This window comes from Kogia breviceps, chromosome 15 (genome assembly GCF_026419965.1).
Source record: "Kogia breviceps isolate mKogBre1 chromosome 15, mKogBre1 haplotype 1, whole genome shotgun sequence".
NCBI classification, from domain to species: domain Eukaryota; kingdom Metazoa; phylum Chordata; class Mammalia; order Artiodactyla; family Physeteridae; genus Kogia; species Kogia breviceps.
This window is the reverse complement of record NC_081324.1, coordinates 51,739,523-51,764,717: the sequence shown is the minus strand read 5'-3', so window position 1 is coordinate 51,764,717 and position 25,195 is coordinate 51,739,523. Positions and strand designations below refer to the sequence as shown.

The window sequence follows — 25,195 nt, the reverse complement described above, 5'->3', positions numbered from 1 at the left end:
GTCACTTCACCCATAAATATGACATTATACTTAATGATTTCTTTCTGCTAGCAAAACTAATGCATGTTTATTAAAGAGAATTTGGAAAAAAATAAAGGGGAAATTAAAGTTGCCTGCACTCCTACAATCTAAGTCACTGTTAATGTTTGATGTTTTTCTGTCTAGACCTTTAAATTATGCATGTGTCTGCGCATGAGTGCATGTTTGCTATCCAATTATGCATATGCATATGTCTTTGCATATATTCAGAGGCATCTAATGTATTGTATCTATTTTACCACATGTTAATCAGTTAGACGGCCTTCTGTAGCAAGTAACAGAAAACCCAGTTCAAACTTGCTTAAACAATAAAGGGGACTTTGGGGCCTTTATGAGTGAGAAGTTCAGGGGCAGGCAGGGGAGGTGTTGTGCCTGGTTTGATCAGTTCTCCGTTCAGTATCTGTATTATTCTTGGTTGTCTCTTGTATATTGATAGGCTCCTTTCTCAGCCTGGCTTCCCTACACCTGCAAGACCAGGGCTACAGGCTCTCACAACCATCTTCATAGGGAAAAAAAGCATCAATTCTCTTAGCTTTTGAACCAGAGTTCTGAGCTGTGCTCTGATTGGCCCACTCCTGAGATAATCACTAAAACAGGAGACCTGGTATTACCCTGCCTGAACAACCAGCATCCTTCAGAGCTAGAGCTGGAGGGAGACAAACAATGTGTCAGATATGCAGTGGGGGAGGCATTGAGAGGAGGAATGGATGTTGGAGGGGCAGCCTCCATGTGCCTTATTCTATGTCTTTCTACTTTCACTGTGTATGTATGTATGTACCTATTGATCCAATCAGTAGATAGTCTCCTTCCCTTTAAGTCTTTGAAATTTTGTTCAAAGCCTCCATTCACGTTCAGGGTAAACATACCCACTCCTTGAATGTCCCAAAAGAAACATCTCATGTAAAATCTTTGTGTGTCTGATAGACTCCACTAAAGGTTTGGGGCATAAGGGGAGTGGGAAAGAGTTTACGTTGTAGCAGTACAAATCATTTAAAACAATATTAGATAGCTCTCTAATATTGTGGTTCTCAACCATTGTATGGGGGTGATTTTGCCCTCCCCCATCCCAGGGAACATTTGGCAATGACTGGAGACGTTTTTGGTTGTCTCAAGTGCTACTAGCGTCAAGAGCAATGATGCTGCTAAACATCCTACAATGTTCAGGATAGCCCTCCCCCTTGACAACGAATCATCCAGTCTAAAATGTCAATAGTGCTTTTGTTGAGAAAGCCTGCTCTAAGATAGCTAAGAGTCCATGGGCCATATTTAATGGTGCTTGACTCTTCCTGCTGGTTCCTTTCTACAGTTCCCTCTTCATTGCTCTCCCTCCTCCTCCCCAGATTCCTACTTATTTCTAATTCCTACTTATTTCAATATACAAGTTTCTAATATAGAACACTTCAGATATTTCCTTTTTTCTTATCCCCCAATAGATTTTAGGCTCATACTTCTATCCCCAAAGGGGTAATAAAGTATATTCCTCTGCAAATACAGTACACTGTCTAAGAGGAATTTAACTGCCATTTGTTAAGATAATAATCATTTTCAGCTTATTACACACCCATGGGGTTATACTCGGGATAACACAGTGGATATTCTCTTGTTGCATGCTTTGTTCACTTTATAGAGTATCATGAATATTTTCCCATTGCTTACCTAGTATGATGCTGTTTGCCAAGTATTTCTGGTCCTCCTCCTTCCTTCTAGTACAAAGTAGGATCCTACCTCCTGACCCCCTTGTGATGGGTGGGGCCATATGCCTAGTTTTGGTCAATGAGTTGAGAGAGGAAGTGACTCACAATTTCCAGGTCAGAGTGTTTAATTGCTTGACACCTTCCAGAGCCCTTTATTTCCTTATGGTAGAGGGACCAGCAGTGTTTGAGATGGCACTCCTACATCAGCCTGGATATCCAAGAGACCGTGATGAAAAGAGGACCTTGTTGGTGTGATCTACATGTGGCATGAGAAAGAAATAGACTTTTGCTATTTTAAACCACAGGGTTTTGTGGTTATTTGTTACTGCAGTATAACCCAGCCTATCCTGATTGATACATCTGATACCCAGTCATCACTTCTGCTCAGAGGCTTACTCCCCATCATCAGATGAGGGTGACTATAGTCAAGATCATGGGGGTTTATCTTCATTGCTCTACACCAATAATAGCCACCCTATTCTTTTTCCCAGTGATTAATTTAGGGGTAGGCATGTGACTCTCTTCTGAGATATAGTGGGAGATCTGCTGGGGGCTCCAGAGAAAAGTTTCCCTGATCCTAGAAAAGAGACCTGAAGAGACAGTCCTTTGGGCCTCTGGGCATTGATGTAATTGGATATGGTGCCCAGAGCTTTGCAGCCATTCTGAAAAAGTGAAGGTTTTCACTGAGCCACTGAAGATGGCAGAGGAGAGTGATGGAAAGAACCTGGTCCTTGGTGACATTATCAAGGCCGGGAATCAACTGACCTGAAACTCTCCCTACCTCTGGACTTCCTGATGTGCGTGAAAATAAAAGCCCTCATTTTAAAGTCAGTTTCAGTCAGTGTTTTATGTTACTTGAAACTGAAAACATCCAAGTGATATATTGTTAGGTTGACTTCTGTAATGTTATTTTAATTGTCTCTAGAGCATGTCTAGACTATAATGTATTTAATAATCCACTGCGACTTAACAGTTAGGCAATTTTCCACTTTCAGTCACTATAATATAAAGAGTGTCCCTTTCTGCAAATTGTGCCAAATAAAATTGCAAGCATTTTTCTGTTTCCTAAGAACAGGAGGCCTGCTTCCTTTGGAACTAAATCTTCCTTCATTCATCCATTCATTTTTGTGTTGTGAGTGCCTACCGTGCTGCAGGCTCAGGATAGAACCGTAATTTAAAACTGACAAGATCTTGGTCCTCGTGTAGCTCATGAAACCTTGTGTTTCTTTCATTTGGAAAAACCAAGCAATAGATGTGAAACTAATTCCCACCTATTTGTTCTTGGAGAAAATATGACAGCAGATGTCGTGGGCCGAGCGATTTTAAGTGTTTCGATTAGTAATACAAGGTAAACAGGTATTTTAGCATAAAGAGTTATGGCTTCAGACTTTATAACTTCTTAGGGAAATCCACAATTTTCCATGCATGAATTTAAATTACCTACTTCTTTAAATTATTTATTTGTCTTAAAACTACTTTATTGAGGTCTGACATACAAAATGCTGTAGATATTTAATACATACAACTTGGTGTGTATGGAGATAAGTATACACCCATGAAACCATTTTCACAATCAATGCCATACACTTATTCATCACCTCCGAAAGTATCCTCTTGCTCCACAGTCAAAACCATAATGAGATATCACTTCACACCTGTTCAAATGGTTATTATTTAAAAAAAGCACAAGTGTTGGCAAGGATGCAGACTAAAGGGAACCCTTTTACACTGTTGGTGGGGATGTAAAATGGTGCAGCCACTACGGAAAACAGTATGGAGATTTCTCAAAAAATTAATAATAGAATTACCATTTGATCCATCAAACCCACTTCTGGGTATATTTCCAAAGGAACTGAAATCTGGATCTTGAAGAGATATCTGCATGCCCATGTTCACTGCAACATTATTCACAATAGCTAAGATATGAAAACCACGTAAATGTTTATCAAAAGATGAAGGGTTAAAGAAAATATGATGTAGCACATACATAGTGTGTAGAACCTAGATATCTGGGGATGGTTCACAGTTGGGCTTCTCATTTGCTGTGTGATGTTGGACAAGTCACCACACCACTCGTAGTCCCAATAAACTCATTAACCAAGTGTTGAGATAAAAGTGAAGTCATTTAATTTTTGAGTTATTTTGAAAAATGGCATCATAATGTATGTGAAAGGGCATTATTGACTGGGAGACATATCAACTTTAGTTTTTGCTTGCTTTTGAGGTTAGTTATGGGGAAAATACTTTGAAAGTTGAGTCCCTAGACATTTGTTATAAAAAATAACATGTTTCTATTTTTTATTACACAATAATATATAATCATTGTTGAAAAAAGAAAACATGCACTCACATAAATGTGCGCGTGTGCACACACACTCACTCCCAATGTCAAAGTATCTTCCCAGTGTCTCACTGACACCATCCTGCCCTTGACTGCTGGTCAATGGAAGGCAGTGACACGTACATCTTGTCTTTATATGGAGTAAAATCTCTCAGCATTCTCCTTTAACTCTCTTTCCTTGTGATTCCTCTTAGGAGATCCTTCTCCACTCAGGTTGTATAAATAGTCACCCGTATCTGGATTTAGAAAATCTCCAGAAGATTCGATCTCAGCTTGAAAGATTCCCCTATTTTGCTGCCTCTGAATATACTCTGATTAGGGGCGGCTGCAGGGACACACTGACAGAGTCTAACTTAGCCCAATCGTCAGTAGAGGCTACTTCTCTGTGGTCAGCTGAAACTCTGGGATTGCCACATTTTTAAAGGAGGAAAGAAGAAAGAAGATTGAGTTTTCTCTCTCTCCTGTCTTCTCTGTTTTTCCATTGCAATGTTATTTGACTTAAAGCAGAACTTAAGAGAATTTCTAAAAGCCACCAGCACAAGTTAACCTTGAGGCAGGAGATAATTTCAGTGCTTCCTGTTCTTACTCTGATGACATCTTTGTCTGGATGCAGCCAACAGCTTTCTGGAGACTCCCTGTCACACCTCCAGGGTGTGTTGATTCCCATCCTGCCTGGAGGTACTCCTTCCCCGAGGTGCTTCCAAGCATCCTCTGCTGCCCCTTAGATGACAAGCCCAGGCCCAGGCCCAGACCCAGCTGGATCATCATCTGCACAGAGTGACCAGGAGACTGAGCCACCTTCCTGTTCGGTCCGGTTTCTGCTTTGCTAGTTTTCCTGGTTCTTGGTGTGTGTTTGAAGCAGAAACCTTGACAGCTCAGCACATGGGAGGGTATATTCTCTCAGGCTCTCATGGCCCATGTATTCTGTTTGAGAAGGAGAGGTGGAGGCGCATTGCTTTCCTCTCTAGCACAGGGAGTGGGACTTTAAGGGCTTCTTTTGGATTGGGGAAGGTACAGAGAGTGCAAGCCTGGGGTTGGCAGCCTTGGGGGTGACAGTATGGCCTTCTATTTCGGTATCGACCTGGACCTCAGAGCCTAGGAGAGTGCACCTGACAGTCTGAAGAATGGCACCTCCTCAGATTGGCCGGGTTCATTTTTGACCAGGCCTGTACCTTTGCAGTGGAGGAGGAGAGGGCACTAAGGCCAGTTATGCCAAATTAATTCAGGTAACAGTGGGGTGACACATTGTGGCCAGACTGCCCTCTCACTCAGGAACAGATTAACAGTTGAACATCATACGGCAGACATAGGCGTTTGCCTCTTGTAGCCCTGGAGGTAAGTTAGGAGCAGATGTCCAAGAGCTTTTCACGACTTCACTATGGTCCCTTTTTCCATGGATGAAATCATGGTGCTTGGAACTCGCCAGGGCCCACCATGTTCAGATGTTACCTTGTGTCAATCTTATAAATCATATCTTCTCAACAAAACTTACAATGTTTGTAACTTACATATTACTATTGCTCATTTTCCCTTTCCTTTCCTTTTTGTTGTTTTTACCATTAGAGAAACTGAGGTTCAGAGAGGTGTAGCAACTTGTCCATGGTCACAGAGCAGAACTCAGATCATGTCACATACCTGGAAGGAGGTCTGTGAATGCTTGCTGGGAATAAAATTTAATTTAAAGGAAAGTAAAAGACAGGTGATTTTGTGCTTTTATTCATTTGTCATTTATTTGTTTACTACCTATCAGGGGCAGAGCATTAAGTTTTAGAATCATCCTAATTCATCATTCCTTTTAAGAGCTGTGTCTGTTGTAGTTTTTAATTTTTCTCTTTCATCTCCCATCCCCATTTCTTTCTCCCCTGGAGGCACCATCCTACTCTGTTTGGTACATGTTCTTGAGTGTGTGTGTATATGTACATATATTCTTGAACATACATATAGCATTGTCTTACATAGGGGTGCATGTTAAATTGTATACATAGCATTTCACTATTTCTTTTTTTGTTCTCAATGATTATAAGTTCTCCATAGATGCTTTCTATCCATCCACTCCTCATTTCTGAGCGTGACATTGTATTTCACAGTACATGTCTACATTTCCCTAATGATGGGTAGACCTGGACCGCCTCTACCTCCCTGCTACACAAATAATGTGCTGGGGGGGGCATCCTTGAACATGTGGGAGTTTCTCAGGGTGAAATATCAAGTCACTGTACTTTGTGTGGCAGGTCAAAGCATGAAAGGAGAGCCGGACAGCTGGAGATGGTGTAATATTTATTTTAAATGCAACCAATAGGAACCGGCGGGTACCCCCATTAAAGGGACTGCTCTACAAAGAGAACCATTAAAATGAATGTAAATCACAGTAGCTTCAGGGACAGTTTAATAACTATCTGACTTTTTATTGAGTGAGCAGGAGATGTGCCAGCTTTCTCCTTACAGAGTCTTCTGGATCTTTTGCAGAGAGAGATTTCTATCTGAACCGCTCTTGAGATTACCGAGGGCAGAGGGCTGCCCTGGGAGTAATGGCCATAAATCCAATTAGTAACTCACTTTCTCTTTTGCCACAAGCTCCATTTCCCCCAAACACACAGAAGATAATTCCACACTCTGGAACCTGGTAAATCCTGAGGGCTCCATGATAGCACGCCACCAAGACGCAAAGGTTTCTTGCATGAGAAAAGGGCTGGAATGATATACATTAAACTGGTAACAGTGGAAACCTCCATGGAAGGGAGAGGAAAAGGTGCCGGGGTGGGTGGCGTGGGACCTTGTCACACTTTATTCTGTACACTTGTGTATCGTTTCAAACAAAAACGTGTTCCTGTCTTACTTGTGAAATAAGGAAATGGGGGGGAAACCCTTCAGGCGATCTCTAGAGAATTTTAGCAAGATTAGAGGTGAAAGAAACTCTGCTTTCTACAGATGAGGCAACTAAGGTAGCTGGGGCACCGAGGTCACATGAGCCTGCTCCGAAGAGTGGGCGGCATGGGGTGGGCGCTGGGCCTCTGTACTCCTCCATTTGGGTCCAAAGTGGCCGTCAGCACAGCCACTTTGGGGGGAGGGTGGCTGAACCACAGGAGAAGGGTCTTGGATTCCAGACCAATACCCGTCTGGAAACTTGCCTACTTAAGAAAACAAATCCTTTAATGATGAATCTTTATGAATCGACGTAAAGAATTGAGATGCCCAGGATAAAAATAAAACCTGTATCAGCTTAATTTTGATTTTTAAAAATTGCATAACGGCTCTACTTTTGTCTCCTCTGAAACTGAAATGATCCACCTTGACAGCAGCTTATCTGGAGGATGCAAGGCGTCATACAGGGTCCTTCCTTCCTCTTATTACATTTACATTTGTTACAAAGATGTTTCTTGCGGGTTGGTAGTTTTGTTAAAATTATGAGTGAAATAAAGATATAAATGACTAAATCATACTTCTGTATGAACTTATAGAAAAAAGCACAAAGGATTTGGGTTTGAATCCCAAATCTGTCCTTTACTAGTAACCTTGAGCAAGTGATCTAACCCTCTGAAGCCTTAGTTTTATTATTAAACAATATGAATAATGTGTAGTTCACATGATTACTGTGCAGATTCAGTAGGCTACTATAAGGAGAGCTTTCAATACAATGCCTGGCACATAGTGAACACGGAATAACGACGTCTATTAGTATTTTAACAGGCATATTTAAAATTATTATTTTCCCTTGGACGACTCTTGGGATCAATGAAATATTTGTTAGGTAAACTGATATCTTGAACTCCTCAAAAGCAGAGCCTGAGATAAGGATTTGTGTGCAGGGTGTTTATTCAGGTGATCCCAGGAAATGTGGTGAGGGAGTCCAGGAAGAGAAGAAAGACAGTCAGTGTACCTCTGTGGGCAACTGGACACCAGCCTGGCAATCTGCTTCACTACCTCCTTCTGCATGACCTGATAGAGGGCATGGCTTATGTTCCAGTATGGTAAAGTCACCCACGACACTAAGTTTACCTCTCTATTTAAAGTTGAGGTAGCTTCTCTCTTAGGCTTCAGTTCTTAAAATATAAGTGAAGGAGCTTCTGGAAATCATGGTACTCTTTGCAGAGAACACCCTTGTCACTGCAGAGCATCACATAATTTGGATCTATTTAATTCCAAACATAAATCAAAAACGATTGCAAGAAATATGACCATATTATGAAATTATTAGCACGAACATGCAAACACACATATCAGTTCAATGTAATTGGTGTTTCATGGGTTTCCACTAGTATTTGTTTGCTAATTGATCATTAACTTGTTATCTGCTGGAATTTGCCAGCAGATAAGCAATGATAGGCACCACAGGTATAAGAAAAATACGTGGAGAGAAATATTAAACAGATAAAAATTTACCCATTTTTACATTTATCTGAGACAAAGAATCTCTAATTCCTTTTCAGGGACAAAAGCCCTCTGCTTAATTTATAAAATACTGGCATTTGAGAACTCATTTAAAAGGTCAGTTAAATCACTGCATTGCCAGTTCGGGGCAAAGTTCACAAATCAAAGTGAGAAAATTCCATGATTCTTAGCCACTCGGAAGTTTCCAAGAGTGGCAGGTCACAGAGATTCTACTTCACAGCAGCTGTGAGAGCAACATGTGAACTTCTGACCAGACTAGTGCGCAGACACCTACTCTTCTCTTGGGTCACTTGAAACTGTCTCTATATAATATGTTGTTTTTACCGGGAAAGTTTTATTTTAATATTTTGCTCTAAATAGGGCAGTAAGCAACTGAATATAACCAACACCGCTGCCTCTTTTGCCTACACTGTTTCTTACTTCCAGATACCCATTTCCTAAAACTGGAATGCCTTCTACCACCTTTACTTAGGGAGTTGCTCAAATCTCATGTCCCCACAGAACCATACCCAGTCATCTCAGCCGTCTGCAACCGGGGCCTCTCTTGAATTCTTATGATATTTTCTATGCTGCTCACGTGATACTTAGTGTCACCCTGCATTGTTTGTGGCTTCCTTCTCTCTCTCTCTCTCTCTCTCTCTCTCTCTCTCTCATGCACGCATACATACCCTTCCTATCTTTCCAAACTAAACAAACACAGTTTGCATTTTATCACTGTTTGTGGCCAGCAAATGCCCTGTACACAGTGAGCTTTTGCAAATATGTGAATCATGTAATTGGGCATTGCCCCCAACATTAGTTTCAGCCTCACTCTACCAAATATCAGTGTTTCTCAAAATTGAATAATGTAGAGATCCCTTAAAGGAAAAGAAATTTGTGCACCTCTAGCGTTGGCTTAAAATTTTAAAGTATTAAATATGTTTAAGTATAAAACAAAGCATAAACTCCTTATGTTTACATCTCTAATACAACCATGAAACTGAAAGTTTACAATTAAGGGAAAACAAACCCAATATAGTCAAATTAATATTAGTTTAATGTGACAGATGATACTGTTTTGGTGAAATTGAATCACTGTTCACAGCGTGAATATGGTACTGGCTGCCCTCGTGCAGGCTCTCTCTGATTCGGGGCACATGTACGGAGGTTTGCTGCATGGCCGTGCCATTTCCCCATCCATTTTCTCTATTTGAACCACATGCCATTTGAACTTCCTTTGGCACAGATATATCATTTAGGTGTTAATTCTAACCTCTCTTCTTTTCTCATTTACCTATGACAATGAATGTACTTCTTGGCATCAACATGGGCTTGAACACAGATACTGTGAAATCTTGTGGCAGTACTTTGTTATAAGGTGACTGTCCAGATGATGATGATGATTATAATATTACCAGCTAATATTTACAGGCTATCTTCTTTGTGATAAAGTATATCTAGATTAACTCATTTATTTCTTACATTAATCCCCTGAGAAAGAAGCAATTATTATCACTCTCTTATTGATGGGGAAACAGAGGCTCAAAGAAATCCAATAGCATTCTCAAATCCATGCTACACATAAAGAATTAAAACCTATAAAGTCTGACGGCAGAACCTGAACACAATACTCATAATAATTTGTTTAGTGTATCATTAAAATGAACACAAACTTAAAATAAGTGTTGTGCAGAATCAACACACTCCAATGTTTGATATTCCCAGATGCCCACAATTCATCATATGCTCAGAAATCATGCCTGTAGATTTTTTTGAACCACTAAGGACAGGAGCAGTGATAACTAGGTAAAATAAGAAAGAATTCAGCTTCGTATCCCAATGAATGAGGTGCTTTACTGATAGAAATGTGTAACTTATTCTCAATAAACGTAATATATTAAAAAGAGTTGGATAATACGTGTTTCATATTCTCTTCTACTATACTGTCCAAACAATGTCTTCATTCAGAAGTTAATTGACTCTCCCAACGCTCAGCTTCAGTGCAAGCCGTTGAGGATGGCAAAGCACCGAGCTCTCCCACGAGTCGGAGAACACCCACGACTGCATGGTTTAACCGGCAGAAGCCAAGTTCTCCTGAAATTAGAGTTTGAACTTTTCTTTCAGCTTATTGATTCAAGTTTGCCAAAATTCAATATGTTCTCACTCAATTTGGGAAATATGCAGACTGCTTTATTTCTTCTGATTTGCCAAACTAAACAAAAGAATCTCTTAAAATGTGACTTATTACTGGTATCCTTCCTTGTTCAATTGACTGGTTCTTCTGGGAAAACATTTGGACACGAGAAGAGTACTGTATACCTTTAGTCCCCCCACCCCCAGCCCCCCACTCATCTCAACTACAGTGACATAGTACTGTAGATGTGGTCAAATCTCTTGTTATGCTTAAAAATATATACATCATGGGTAGCTAACTGGTTTCTGTTTCCCAAATAGCCAATTTAGGAATGAGAAAAAAGCTTGTACATTTCAGACCTGTAAGGAATAGTGATCATTTCCTTATAATACTGCAAAAGACATTGATTTCTCTGATTTATAAGTCATCTGCTATCCTCCCAGCACATTGCACTGGCCATGGCTGGACCCGATGAAGTATAAGACAAGGTCTTTATCCTTAAGAATATTACAAGCTTTATGGCATATACTGGAGTCACACACATCAACAAAAATAGCTACATTCAGAGGTTGGCTAGTATGCCTTCCATCTTAAAAACAACTTGGTAGGGTAAATTCAAGTGTTATAACCCTCACGTAGATGAGGCTACTAGGGTACAGGAGGTGAAAGCTAAGGTCATACAACTAATTAGTGGCTGAGACAAATCTAGAAGTCAGATTTCCTTGTTTGCAGTTTCTCCCACTAGACCCAATTGCTTCTTCAGACCAATGCAGAAACAGCATTCTAGAAGGTATTTAGATTTCTTTCTAAAGGTGATCTGGCTCCTTCACAAATCACAAATAACAATAAAAACCCCAAACATCTGATTTGTAACCGGACCCTGGAGTATCACCCACTGCCTGAGTTGATGACTTCGTTACCAGCTGCTGAAACACTTCCATGCGAAGACATGAAATTCCTGCAGGAAATGACTCTAGGCAGTTCTGAATAAGTAAGGAAATTAAATGACTAACTTCAATGTTTCCTGCTTTTTGTCTATCTTAATTAACAATTTATTTTGGTAAAGGAAAAACTGACCAACTTTCTACCACTCAACATGTAAAACTTAATATCTGTTTATAGTAAAAACATGATTCCCACATCTGCTTTTATTTAGAGAAAAGAAAAAGAAATTTTTGAATAATTTTCAGTAACCATATTTATTAAATGGTTCCTCTAAAAAAAAAACAAAACCAAGTACAGCTTATGAGTGTGTGAAATATCAATTTCCTCTTCATAGACCCCAAAGGTGAAGGCGCACTTTAGAAAAATGAGTTGATTATTAACAGGGCTAATATTTTTGTGGTAATGATATAACTGAACATCTACAATAATTAGTTAGAGTTTGGGGTTGATAGAGGAATTGCAGTCAGAATACATTATTGATTTCTATATCAGATTAAATACAGCATGGACCTAATTGAAAATTGTTACTACTTTTGATCCATGTTTTACATGCTTCTTATTTTGCCTTCATTCATTCATTCAAGAATATTTACCTAATGTCTGCTATGTGCCAGGCATTCTGCTAGGTGCTGAAAATACACGATAAATTAAGCAACGCTCTTGCTCCCATGGAGTTGAGGGAGACAGATGATTAACAAAAAGGCAGGGCAATATGTCAGGTAGAGGTAATTACTATGAAGCAAAACAGAGTGAGCTGAGAGTGAGGGAGTGATGGGGTAGGCAGAGAGTCGGAATCAGTTCCTTTGCAGAAATTTAATGACTAAAGACTTCATAATTCATGGTGGACAAGTATCGCTGTGGCATTCTGTCCTGTCCTGGACTCTACAAATGTTTAAGATAAACTTTTTTGAGTTCAAGGATAATGGGAAGCAATTTTAAGAAAGCTGATTTTTATATCTGTGTGACTTTTCTTCCCCCTAGCTTTCTTTACTAAATAACGTCTCTTAGGAATGAAGAGAATGAGGCAAAATTAAGATTCTCATCACAGGGCAAGCTAACTTTACTACCAAGCAAACTTGTATGCAAACTTCTATTGCTAGTGTAGAGGTACAAACTCTATTTTTACTGAATTTAAATAAAGGCAATTGTGTTTGCTGTGACCAGCATGGCTATTAACAACAGTGGGTGGTACTTTTTGTTGAACAACATAACATGCCAAGTACAGAACTTCATGTATGTTTTTCCTTAGTCTCACAACAGCCCTGCATGAGGTATGATTGTTCCCATCTTATAGGTAAGGAAATTGGGACTCAGACATGGCAAATATGTTCCCTGAGTTTCCAGAACTAACAATGCCAGACATAGTTGGAGTATTATGTCACCTCTGCCTACTGAAAGGAATGACGGAGATTATCTAATCTAACCCTTTATTTTACATACGAGCCAACAGACACAGCTCTTGTGACCTGCACAAGGTCACAGAGCCAGGGAGCTTGTGGCAGGGTTGGGACTAGCTCCAGTGGGAGCTCTTCCTATGACCTGTGCTGCCTCCCTATGAAAGATATGAAAGCCAAACTCTACAACTCAGCACCTTTATAATAAATGTCCATGGACATTTATTGGTCAACAGATCCCCACCTGGGAAAAAGGTGAATCTTGACTCCTCCTCCCATACCATAGTTTAAAAAATCAATTCCAGGTGGATCAGAATTCTAAATACAAAAGGCAAAACAACAAAGCTTTTAGAAGAAAACATGGAAGAATATCTTCATAACCTTGGGGTTGACAAAGAAGGGTTTACAAGAATGAAGTTTAAAAATGGGCAAATTGGGGCTTCCCTGGTCGCACAGTGGTTAAGAATTTGCCTGCCAATGCAGGGGACATGGGTTCGAGCCCTGGTCAGGGAAGGTCCCACATGCCGCGAAGCAACTAAGCCCGTGAGCCACAACTACTGAGCCTGCGCTCTAGAGCTCGCGAGCCACAACTACTGAGCCCGTGCACTGCATCTACTGAAGCCTGTGCACTCCAGAGCCCGTGCTCCACAGCAAGAGAAGACACCACAATGAGAAGACTGTGCACAGCAAAATGAAGAGTAGCCCCCACTTGCCGCAACTAGAGAAAGTTTGCGCACAGCAACAAAGACCCACACAGCCAAAAATCATAAACAAAAATAAATAAACTTATTTTTTTTTAAATGGGCAAATTGCATTACATTAAAATTAAGGAATCCTGTTCACCAAGGGGTACCATTAAGAAAGTAAAAAGGAAAATCACAGAGTAAGAGAAGATACCTCCAATACATATACCTGACTAAGGGCTCATTGCCTGTGTGTGTGTGTGTGTGTGTGTGTGTGTATGTGTCAAAAGGCAGCTAATCCAATAGATAAATGGATTAAAACATTGAACACATACTTCACAAAAAAGGATATACCACTAGCTAAATAACATATGAAAGGGTGCACAGCCTCATTAGTTATTAGGAAAATGCAAATTAAATCCACAATTTTATATGATTATACTTTCCCAAGAAAAATTTAAAAATATATTTGGTTGGACTATATGAAATTGCAATTTTTGCAGGTCAGAAATAGTCAAATATCAACAATTTCATATATTTTAATCTATGCCAAATATTGATGAGGATGTGGAACTTCAGATCTTCAGACATTAGGTGAAGTGTCAGTGGCACAACTCTTTAGACATCTGTTTAACAGTGTGGCAGTTAGCTATTGCTGGGTAACAAACTACACTGAAGCTTAGTGATTTAGAAAAACAAATATTTCTTATTTCATACAAATCTATGGGTCAAGTGAGCACCTCTGCTGATGTGGGTTAAGCTCAGTTCCTCTCACCTGGGCTTGTTCACACACCTGTGGTCAGCTGGCAGGATGGCTGGGGGCTGGCTAGTAGGATGGCCTCATCCAGGTTGACTCTGCTCTCCTCCTCACGTCTCTCACACCCTCCAACAGGCTAGCCTGGACATGTGACCACAAAGAAGCAAGAGAGAAAGCCAAAAAATGTAAGTACTTTTGTGAGTTGTATTTACATTGAGTTTTCTGCTGTCCCATTGGCCAAAGCAAGTCACGTGGCTAGGCCCAGCATCAGTGTGGGAGGGCAATATGATGGCATAAATACAGACAGGCATGAAAAATTTGGCCAGTATTTATTCAAGCTGGACAGACATGTAGCTACTCAATGACCCAGCAATTTCTCTCTTAGGTGTATAGCCGACAGAAAGAGCTGCATGTGTTCACGAAGAGACATATACAAAAATATTCATAGCAGCATTATTTATAATAGCCTCAAACTGAAAACAACTCAAATATCCATCTATGTAGAGTGGATAGGCAAACTGTACTATATTCATGTGATGGAACATTATACAGCAGTGAGAATGAATGAATGTGACAACATGGAGATAGATGGATAGATAGATAAATAGATAGATAGATAGATAGATAGGTAGACAGATAGATTGATTGATTTAAAGTATGTAAGCAGACAAACACTAAAATAAATCTATGGTGTTAGCAGTCAGGCTGGTGGCTGCCCTCAACGAACTGTAGTGACAGGAAGAGGCAGGAAGGAAGGGGGTTCTGTGAAACGAGTCCTGTTCTATTTCAGATCTGGATACTAGTTGCATGGTTGTGCTCCTTTTGCAAGTGTTCATTAAGATGTACACAGGTGTTGTGTATTGTGTAGTTAGTTTTCTCTGTGTGTGCTTACATTCCTGAAATTTACACAAAAATCAGAATTTTATTTGTTTTTAAATTTGTGTTCTGTTGTCCTATAGAGAAACTCAGGTAACTTTCACTCCATGTATTGTTTGCTCTGGGAAGGCAGCTGCATTTCAAAATTAACAAGAAAATTAGTTGCAGCATCACTATGGCCATCACTTAGTTCAATTCAATTCAATTCAATTCAACAGAATAAACATTGATTGTGAAGCTCAAGCCCTGTGTCAGCACAATGGAAGCAAAAAGATGAAAGCGGCTTCGTTGGTGGTTTTTCAGACCTCAGTGTGCACCTGACTTATCTGGGGAAATGGTAAGGTGTGCTGATTCCTGGGTTCCACTTCCAGAAATTCTGATTTTGTAGGTCTGGGACAAAGCCTAGCATACAACTTTTAAAACTAAGCACCATGAGTAGAATTGATGCAACACATCTTTGGATTATATCTTTGGAAAAACTAGCAGGGACTAATTATCCAGTAGCAAAGAAATCTATGAATTAAAGAAAAACTAAAAGAAGGTACAAAGTATTGATGTAATAGAGCAATTAATAACGTTATCAGATGGAGGAATTACAGTTTCTTGAAAGAAATGGGCTTGAGTTGAGTTTAACCTTGAAACTATAGGGCTTTCATAGGAAAGGTTATAGATTTGTTCAAGAAAAATATCCTGAGTGCCTACGGTGTGCCAGACACTGTTTTCAGCACCGGGGAGACAGTGGTGAACAGCATAGACCCATATCTCTGTCCCATGGAGCTTATGCTGTAGTGAAAGCAGAGGCTTTCCGCAGGCAAAGGGCGGCGTTCACAGGGGAGTACCAAGAAATAAACCAGGAAAGGCAGAAAGGAATGGATTTGCAGAAGTTTTTTGCATCTAGCAATATTTTTGTATTTTAAATGAATATAGTTTCTTTCATTCCTTGGGCTTTATAACCTGCAGCTTTCCAAACTGTTTCCTCGTCAACCTCTTTACTTTGTGAATATTCAGCCACATGAGCATTTTTAGCATCTCATTTTCTAATGTCTATTTAACCATCGAATATCTGTATTTCAGGTGATAACCCCCATCCCCATCCTTCTGACTAGCTACTTCTCTAGACAATTCTTTGTTATGTGGAAGTTTGGAGGAAGCCTTTTGCTGATGTGAGTGATACTAGTTAATTAGAAGTCATCTGAAAAAGCCACGAGCTTACAGTTCATGGTAGTGAAACGTTCTTCAGCGTCATTTGCACAGATATTTCATTCATAGTAGTAACAATGCACTTGATACTTTTCCAAAGTTTGATGGAAAAGAACATAGTTCTTTATATTTAGTCTTCCACTCAGGTTTCTCTCCAAATGACAGGGAAATTTATTTCTCTTTTTCTCTTTTCTTTTAAAAATGTTATTGCAGTAAGAACATTCAACATCAGGTATACCCTATTATCAGACTTTGAAGTGTACAATATTGTTATTTACAGGTACAGTGCTGTACAGCAGATCTCTAGAAATTACTTCTTTCATGACTGACATTTTATACCTGTTCATTAGCAGCTCCCCATCTCCCCTTCCCCACAGCCCCTGGTAACCATGATTCTATTCTTTGCTTCAATGAGTTTGACTATTTTAAATACTTCATCTGAGTGGAATCATGCGGTATTTGTCCTCTGTGACTGACTTATTTCACTTAATCTAGTGTTATCAAAGTTCATCCATGTTGTCACATATTCTAGGAGTTCCTTCTTTTTTAAAGCTGAGTAAAATCCCATTGTGTGTATATACCACATTTTCTTTATCTATCCACCGATGGACAGTTACAGCGTTTCCACATCATAGCTACCATGAATAGTGCTACAATGAACATGGGAAGGATAATATCTCTTCGAGATTCTGATTTCAATTCTTTGGATAAACACCCAGAAGTGGGATTGCCGGATCATATGGTAGTTTTATTTTTAACTTTTTGAGGAACCTCCATATTATTTTCCATACAGGCTACACCATTTAAAATTTCTGCCAACAGTGTTCAAGGGTTTCAGTTTCTTCAAGTCTTTGACAATACTTGTTGTCTTCTGTTTTTGTTTGTTTTTTGCTTTTTGTCTTTGCTTTTGATAATAGCCATCCTGACAAGTGTAAGGTGATATCTCATTGTGGAGGGGTATTTCTAAGTCAATAAGGATAAGTTTTCTTAAGGAAGAAAGTAATTCCTACTTATGAATCTATTGTACTAACATTTTAACATGTTTATAAATATGAAGTGGAAAGTCAAGAGAGTTAAAGGGACTCTGGAGTCTGTCTGACTAAAATTTGAATTGCTGCTCTGTCCTCTACTAGCTGTGTGATCTTGGGAATGTCATGTAACCTCTCACTGGCTCAGCTTCCTTTTCTGCAAAATGGGGCTGTAAATAATCTTGTGAGGGTAACTACACATTTTGAAAATTGGTTAATAAAGGGAAAGAATAAAGCATTTATCTTATTTTACTTTTAGGGTATTTCAGGGTAGGCAAATAGCTGATGAGGGAAAGTTATTTTTTATATTATAGCTAAGACAGGTGGAAGAAATGACAGAATTAGCAAATCACCATTTGTTACCCTGGTGAAATTATGGCTCCAGGCAACAATCCTCAGTGGCCACCAAACTATTAGGTAAGATGTTGATGGGAATTTTATAATTGATGGATCAGACTGACACCCCCTCAACCCACTGGTCAATCTTAGTAGCCCCCAGAGTGGGGCAACCACCCCTGATAGGATGAAAGTACAGAACTGCACTCATTAGCATTTGGCACTGCCTGCCAAAATTTAAACCTGATGTGAATCAGTCCCCTACCAACCAGGTTTTAAAAATGTGGAGGACAGAGGAACATGTTAAATGACACCAGGGGCTACAGTTAGCCAAGTACCTAATTAAGGAAGACCTCTAGGAAAGATTACTCAGTTTCTACCACAAATAAACAGCATTAAAAATAAACAAAAAGTGGGGGAACTCCCTTAAGGGAGCCGTCAACCATATGCAATATGTGGATATTTTTATGATCCGATTCAGACTATTCAGTCATAAAAAGACATTTTTTGAGACAACTAGGGAACATTGAAGACTGACTGAGAATGAGATGACCTTGAAGAGTTAGTGGTAATTTTGTTAGGTGTGGTAATGATACTGAAGTTTAATTTTTAAAAAGTCCTCACCCATTAGAGAATTTTGAGGCGACATAACATGCTGTCTGGAAGTTGTTTTGAAAAAACTCCAGCAAAAACTCTGTGTGTGTGTGTGTGTGTGTGTGTGTGTGTGTGTGTGTGTGTCTGTCTGTCTGTCTGTCTGTCTGTCTGTCTGTCTGTCTGTCTCTGTGTGTGCTGGAGGAGACAGAAAGATGAAAGAGAAGGACAGAATGTTGATAATTTTTAGAGCCGGATGATGATAAGAGGAGATTCACCATACTATTCTATTGTGTGTGTTTGAAAATTTCCACAATAAAAAACATGTTTTTATGCCAAAGCAAACAGATATTACAAATCAAGTCTGTATGTAAAATTTCTGTAAAGTTTCAAAACAAAACAAAACACTTCAAACAAAGTTTCAAGCTTTCAGTGGTTTCTTCTCACGCCCCAGACAACGGGGGGAGCACAGTGGTGGTTGCCCACTGCCATTGGGGGTGGTTGGAAGGTCTGAGAAGCTCTAAAAGCATCAATGGGAACTTTACAATCTATGGGTCAAGCTCTGAAAAGCAGATGAACTAATGTAGTGTTTTTCAAACCACTCCTCATGACCTTTATTGAGACACAAAGTAAATTTAGTGGGTCCATCACTTTAAAAAAAGAAACGGCATAGACAGAATAATTGTCTGGCTGCATCTCCCATAATAGTTAGTTACTCATATCAGTTCTTCACCACTGATGGTGCTTCTCAGTTTTTTTTTTTTCATTAAAATACATTTGGCATATACCATTATGTAAATTTAACATACACAACATGTTAATTTGATACTTTTATATATTGTAATATGAGTGCCACTGTAGTGATAATTAGCACCTGTCTCATGTTACATAATTGTCATTTCTTTTTAGTGGTTGGAATAATTGTTCTAGTCTCAGCAAGTTTGCTGATTATACAACAATATTGCCTGTACTCACCATGCTGCGGATTAGAGCTCTAGGGCTTATTCACTACAGGTTGCAAGTTTGTTCTCTTAAACAACATCTGACTCAGCAGGTCTGGGTAAGCCTGAGATTCTGCATGTCTAATGAGTTCCCAGGTGACATGGATGCTGCTAGTCTGAATCATACTTTGATGAGCAAGTGCTTATAGCTCACACACGTGACCTCATTCATATTCTGCCCTCCCCACACCACCTCTCTCGGAGATTAAATTTAGGGTGTGATGAAACAAAGGATTCCCAAATCAAAGGGAACTGTATCTTCCTTCATCGATTATTTCCGTAGATCACTTGCTCCCTTATCAGCTCCAAATAAAGCCCTATTAAAAATTGTGACTGATATCCAATCAGCATATGCAGGAGAGCTGGCTGCACCATAAGGAGGCTGAGAAGAACTACTGTTTGGGTGGTTTACGTGGGAATGAAGGTGAACCCGAACAAGAAAAGTGAGCGCCTTGGAGCAGTGCTCATGGGAGGCTGGAGCTCCCGGCTGTTTGTGGTGCTGTGTGTCGGATGGAAGCCTGGGCTGTGGAGTCTCGGCCACGCCAAACCCTGCGCACCCAATGTTACAACAATGGCAGTAGTTACAGATACAAGTGGGAGGGACGGAGCAAAGAAAGGAAACTAGTTCTGCCTGGGAAGTTCAGGATGGTGTCACTGACCATGGGGCTGAAGCCTGGAGGTTGAATAGAAGTTTGTTTGAGAGAGAAACAGATAAGGGGCAGTCCAGGCAGCAACCTGCATGTGCTTCGCTCGGTGTGACTATGTCGCCCTTTCTTGTGTCTAATCTGCAGTTTTCTAGGCCACAACCTGAAGACAGTCGCCCTGGGGCTTGCGTAGCTCAGCCAGCGGGCATGTCAGAGGCCAATGATATCTCCGCTTTAAGACCTAACACCTGCCTTTCTGGCAGCTGTCACCACAAGGTGACTGATGAGCCAGCCTTCAGGACTACGTGGCATCTGTTTCCTTCCTACCTTTTCCAAAATGCCCCCGCAGGCCCTCCACCCTGCCCTGTCTCCCTGTGCAGATCTCAGTTTCTACTCCGCTTGGAGGGCCAAGGCCGTCTGAAGCGTCTTCCTTTTTCTCTCCCTCAAAAAATCACCTGTTTTCTCCCTGGGAGTGTCTTTCTTTGTGCTGCAGCAGAGGAATCTTCAAGGCTGCCTGCCCACCTGAGCCCTGGACCCTGCCTGCCCTCGGCGCTCCCTGCCCCTCCAGCACCCCTCTCTGCCTCGCACAGACCCTCCCCTACCTGCAGACACCTCCACGCTGCTCGGAGCCAAGGCCCTAAACCGGGTTATTTTCTCAGGTTCCCAGAGGATGTGGGCAGGGCCTTGTTATCAACGAGTCCCCCATCCCTGCACCCACCCCTCGCGCCAGCTCAACGTCTGCAATATGCCAATGACGGGAGGAAGCCAGGAATCCGCCACAGCCCCCGCCTTCTCTTCACCTCTAGACCCACCTCCCCTGTTTCCTCATCTCACCCTCTGGCCTCCCCTGGACCCCAGCTCCCCGCTGAGGTTGCTCTCCTTCAAGGGTGCTACTCCCACTCGGCCTCAGGGGTGCTGTGTCCTCCTCAGCACCTCAGTCCGGATCAGGTCAGACCATACTTCTTCCCCCCAGCACAACTAAGACCAGTCAGAAACCTCTAAACAAGACAGGACGAAGATCTGGGGCAAACAAAATGAAGGAATCACCTGAAACCAAATTATCTGCCCAACACTGTAGGACTTTCTCACAGACTTTTAGCTTGAGGATGTACAGAGGGTATTTTCCTCTCTCTAGAAGTTTCTTCAGGTCCTTCTTAAACTCCTCTTAAAGTCCAGTCTCAAGGAAGTGACACCCACAGAGGTCTAGGAGTTCTCTCTCCTGCCTGCCTTCTGATCTTCAATGTCCTCCCCAGACAACCAGCTTTCCTGACACTGCAACATCCATCCCACTCCTGAGGCATGGGGAGGGCCCTAACCCATGGCCGGAAAAGGCCATCACCCTATTTACTGGTCTCCTTGGCTTTCCTCCTCCGGCTCACTGAAACATCGGACACCGCTGCTCCTATTGACACTGTTTCGTCTCTCAGCATCTGTGATGCTGTTCTCTTCCGGTTTTCCTCTAACTCTCAGACCACATTCTGTTCTTGCCACCTGTACTTCCTCCTCTTACCTGCCCGCAGATGTGTCCTGGGCTCTCTTTTCTTTATCCTTCCAGCTGCTCTCAGCCAAGTAGGTGTTCGTCCCCAGGATGCCCTAAATGATGCCGGGACACTAGAAGCACTGACTCTTCTCTCTGCACACTCAGCTCCTCCTTCCAGCACATCGTCCCCCTGTGGAAAACTCACCCCTCAGACATCTCAGATACCACCTTAAAACACAGATCCTTTCTCGGTCCACCTCTCTCCACTCTAATGTCGCTCCTTCTTTTAAATCCACAATGCATTTTCAGCGCTTTGTTTGAACAGCTCGTATGTTCCAAGGCCTTATATCCTCACAGCACATCTGTTAACTAGATATTATTATCCCCACTCTGCAGTGGAGACCGGGCCTCCCTGAGACCCAGCCACCTACCGAGGGTCACGTGATTTGTATGTGCTGGGCCTGGGACTCTGCATACAGGGCAACCACACAGCTTAGTTTGTGCCTTCTTGGGGGGCACCTGTCTGAGAGCACCTTCTGCTATAGTTATTTTTGTAATTATTTAATTCCTGTGTATGCAAGGCCTTGAAAAGCTTTTTCATTTTTCCTTTCAGCTCCTGGAACCAAGTTTATAATTTGGAACTTTGGAGAGAGTCTCAATTTCAAATATTTTATCTCACTCTACAAATAAGGACTCTTGACCCAGTTTGGGGCTTGTAAAGCATGGTCAGTGTCTACAAATGCCTTGAACATTGCAGGAAATCAATAAATATCTGTAAAGCTGAATTGAATAATGTGAATAAACAAGCCAGGCTTATTTTCAGATTTGAGAGAGAGGGTAAATGATCCCAATCCAAATACGATGCTTTATTAAAACAACAACATAAATTGCAAGTGGTCACTAATTACTAGCACCTGTATGTTTTGAAGGCCTGATGCAACCCAGAAGAAGGAAGAACAGTTTTCTGCATCATTTCACTTCCAACATCAGAAAAGACAGGGAAAAGCTGTACATGGTCTAACTTCCTCTGGGTCTGTGACTTTGTTCTTACCATAAAATTATTGTTCCCATATAACTTCCCCTCTGTTTAACTCTCATCCTTTAATTTCAGGGTGAGTATATCTGCTAACTTGTAACAAATGCTAGTTATTTTCTATTCACTGCTCTAAGATGCTCCTTTAAAACTGCTTTTTATGGGAAGTACACCTTTTCCTTCAAACCTGCTTCTTATGGGAAGTACGCCTTTTTCTAGACATTTCTAGAAATTGAAACTTAGAGGTATGAACTTATTTCTTGCCTCAATTTTACCACTGATTACCTTTTATATGCCTTCTTTCCGGACAGCATACAGACAAGCTATGTTCTCATTAGTGGCATTTCTCAAATCACATGCTTGGATGGTGAAGGGTTAATCTCATCAGTAGAATGTGCATCCTTAGTCATTGGAGACAGACAGGGTGTGCTGTCTTTATCATGACCTTTTCTCCTAGACCTTGGGCCTAGTTCATTTCAGAGTTTGGAGTTCAACTTCTGCCATTAAATCTCAACATGGAGTTGCTATCTTCAAATGCCAAAATGCAAGAGACTGTTGGTGTGGAAGGATCCTTGTCCTCTATTTGTAAATAATTGCAGGGTTTTCTTCTAACCCTTCCACTCTACTGGCCTTTTAAATTGTAGCATCCTATATTTCCCCCTTTGAAAGGAGATCAGTTTTTGTCCTAATAGACAAATGGGAGAACAGTTCTCAGAAGGTCTGACAAGGCAGCAATAGATAAATCGCCCTACATGTTGTCAGTCAGCAAAGCCGTTTACAGACAGAGATATTCAGAAGCCATTAAAAAATGCTATTCATCTCGAACTTGCCATCTGCCTTCAGTTTCTGGATTCGTCCATCGTGTTAGCTAAGAGATTAGTCTCAGCGGCCAATTTCCCTCTCGTTCTCCCGTGACACTGCCGGAGCCTCTTATGGGAAGAAGGCAATTTATTTTAGCTGAAGGACCACATGGCTAACTATACACAGCAATTATACAAAGCTAATGTATCAACTTCTGCCACAGGAGGCAGGAGTTCCCTTTCTGGTCATTAATAATGAACACGCTTCAGTAAGTAGGAAAATATTTACCAAATAAAATGGCCTATTATAGACGATGCCCCAGGCCACAGAGAACCCGCGTGGCCACTGAGGAAAGAGTGGAGCCGACCCGAAGAAGCAGCCCGGTTACTGTGCTGGGTTGTCCTGGAAGCACCTCAGAACCGGCAAAAGGTGTGACCCGTGTCTCTCTGCACAGAAATGTCTAATCCGAAAAGAAGTGGCCTGGTCTTTTCTATATTGCAATTCCACTGCTTCCTTTCCTGGCAGCTGCATAATTGGGAATGCCGCGAAATCAAAACTAGGAGGAAGGAAATTAGAGCCGGGAAGTGTCAAGTTGATCTACAGCAGCGCTGGGGGGCGGGAGTGCCGGGCAAATCCAACTTTCTCCCCGAGCCCCCTGAGCCCCACTTCACCGGCCATTGAAAACTCTTGATTCGCACACTCCTGAAGCTCTCCGGAGACTCCTGTTTGCTTAGACTGTGACTTGGCCTACATTCACTCAGTCCAAGGACTCTTTAGCAGCCGTTTTAATGAACAAAATCCCTGAAAAGGTGCTGACATTTTAATGCCTCCGATTGATACGTTACATTGAGACAACAAGCTTTGTACTGCATTCAAAGCCCTTTCGCAAATCCAAATGCTCCGAGGTCTCAGCCACCTCGCTCGCACATGGGGTGTAATTTAAAGAGACGTGGAACACGTGCACTTACACGCTGCCTTCAGTATTGAAGACAGCTGGCCATTGCCTAATTAATTTTCAACACCCTTGTGAGGTAGGTGCGTATCGCCCTTGCTTCACAGATGGGTGACTTCAGGCAGTGGAATGAGAAAATCCAAAGCCTCAGGGCAGAGATTGTGCCTTTGATGAAATCTGCAAAGGGTGGAATGGTGACACAGTAACGATTAAAAAATAATAATAATAAATAAATAAAAAGCCATTAATAATAGTGTGATGAAACCTGCTGCTTCTCAGCCAGTTCAACATGTAACTTCGCTCTGGGGCTTTACCAAACTCCATTAAAATTTGGTCTACTTGATCACAGTTTTGTGACACGAATGCATGCACGCCCCCCTTCCAATAAACCACAAAGGATGGAATGACGAGAAACAACTTGGCAACTCTACACTGTTTTTGGACTTCAAAGCACTTTAAAAACTTTCAAAATGTTATTAAGTTTTAAAAAATGTAGCCACGAAACACATATTCACTGAGAGGCAATTGGGTGCCAAGTACTGAGCAGGGTGCTAACCGTCCTTCCTCCTGGACTTGCTGTCCAACAGGAAATAAAAAGATGAAGGCAATCACCATTCAGAGTGATCAATGCAAATCAAGGATGCAGACAGTGTGTCATGGGAGTGGACTCACATAAGGGGCCCCCAGTCCAGTTCTGGGGAGTAGGAAAGGCTTCCCAGAGAAATCATATCAAACCATATCTAAACTGATAGCTTAAGGACCAGCAGAAGTCAAACAGGGGAGAGAATGGGACTTAGTCACAGCATATTGGGCATAGCGTCTGCCGTTTTACAACTGCAGAGGAGAGAACGAACACGGAATGTTGGTAAGGCCAAGCAGCTCAGTTGGGTTAAACCAA

At 41.2% G+C, this 25,195-nt stretch overlaps 1 long non-coding RNA gene across 1 annotated transcript in view; it reads right to left on the bottom strand.

Moving 5' to 3' along the window:
* LOC136792707 (uncharacterized) overlaps positions 1–25,195 on the bottom strand; it is a 52,213-nt gene that overhangs the window by 9,234 nt on the left and 17,784 nt on the right. The window contains exon 2 of the long non-coding RNA XR_010836915.1: positions 14,392–14,496. This is a non-coding gene — a long non-coding RNA (uncharacterized lncRNA). The remainder of the gene's footprint in view (positions 1–14,391; positions 14,497–25,195) is intronic.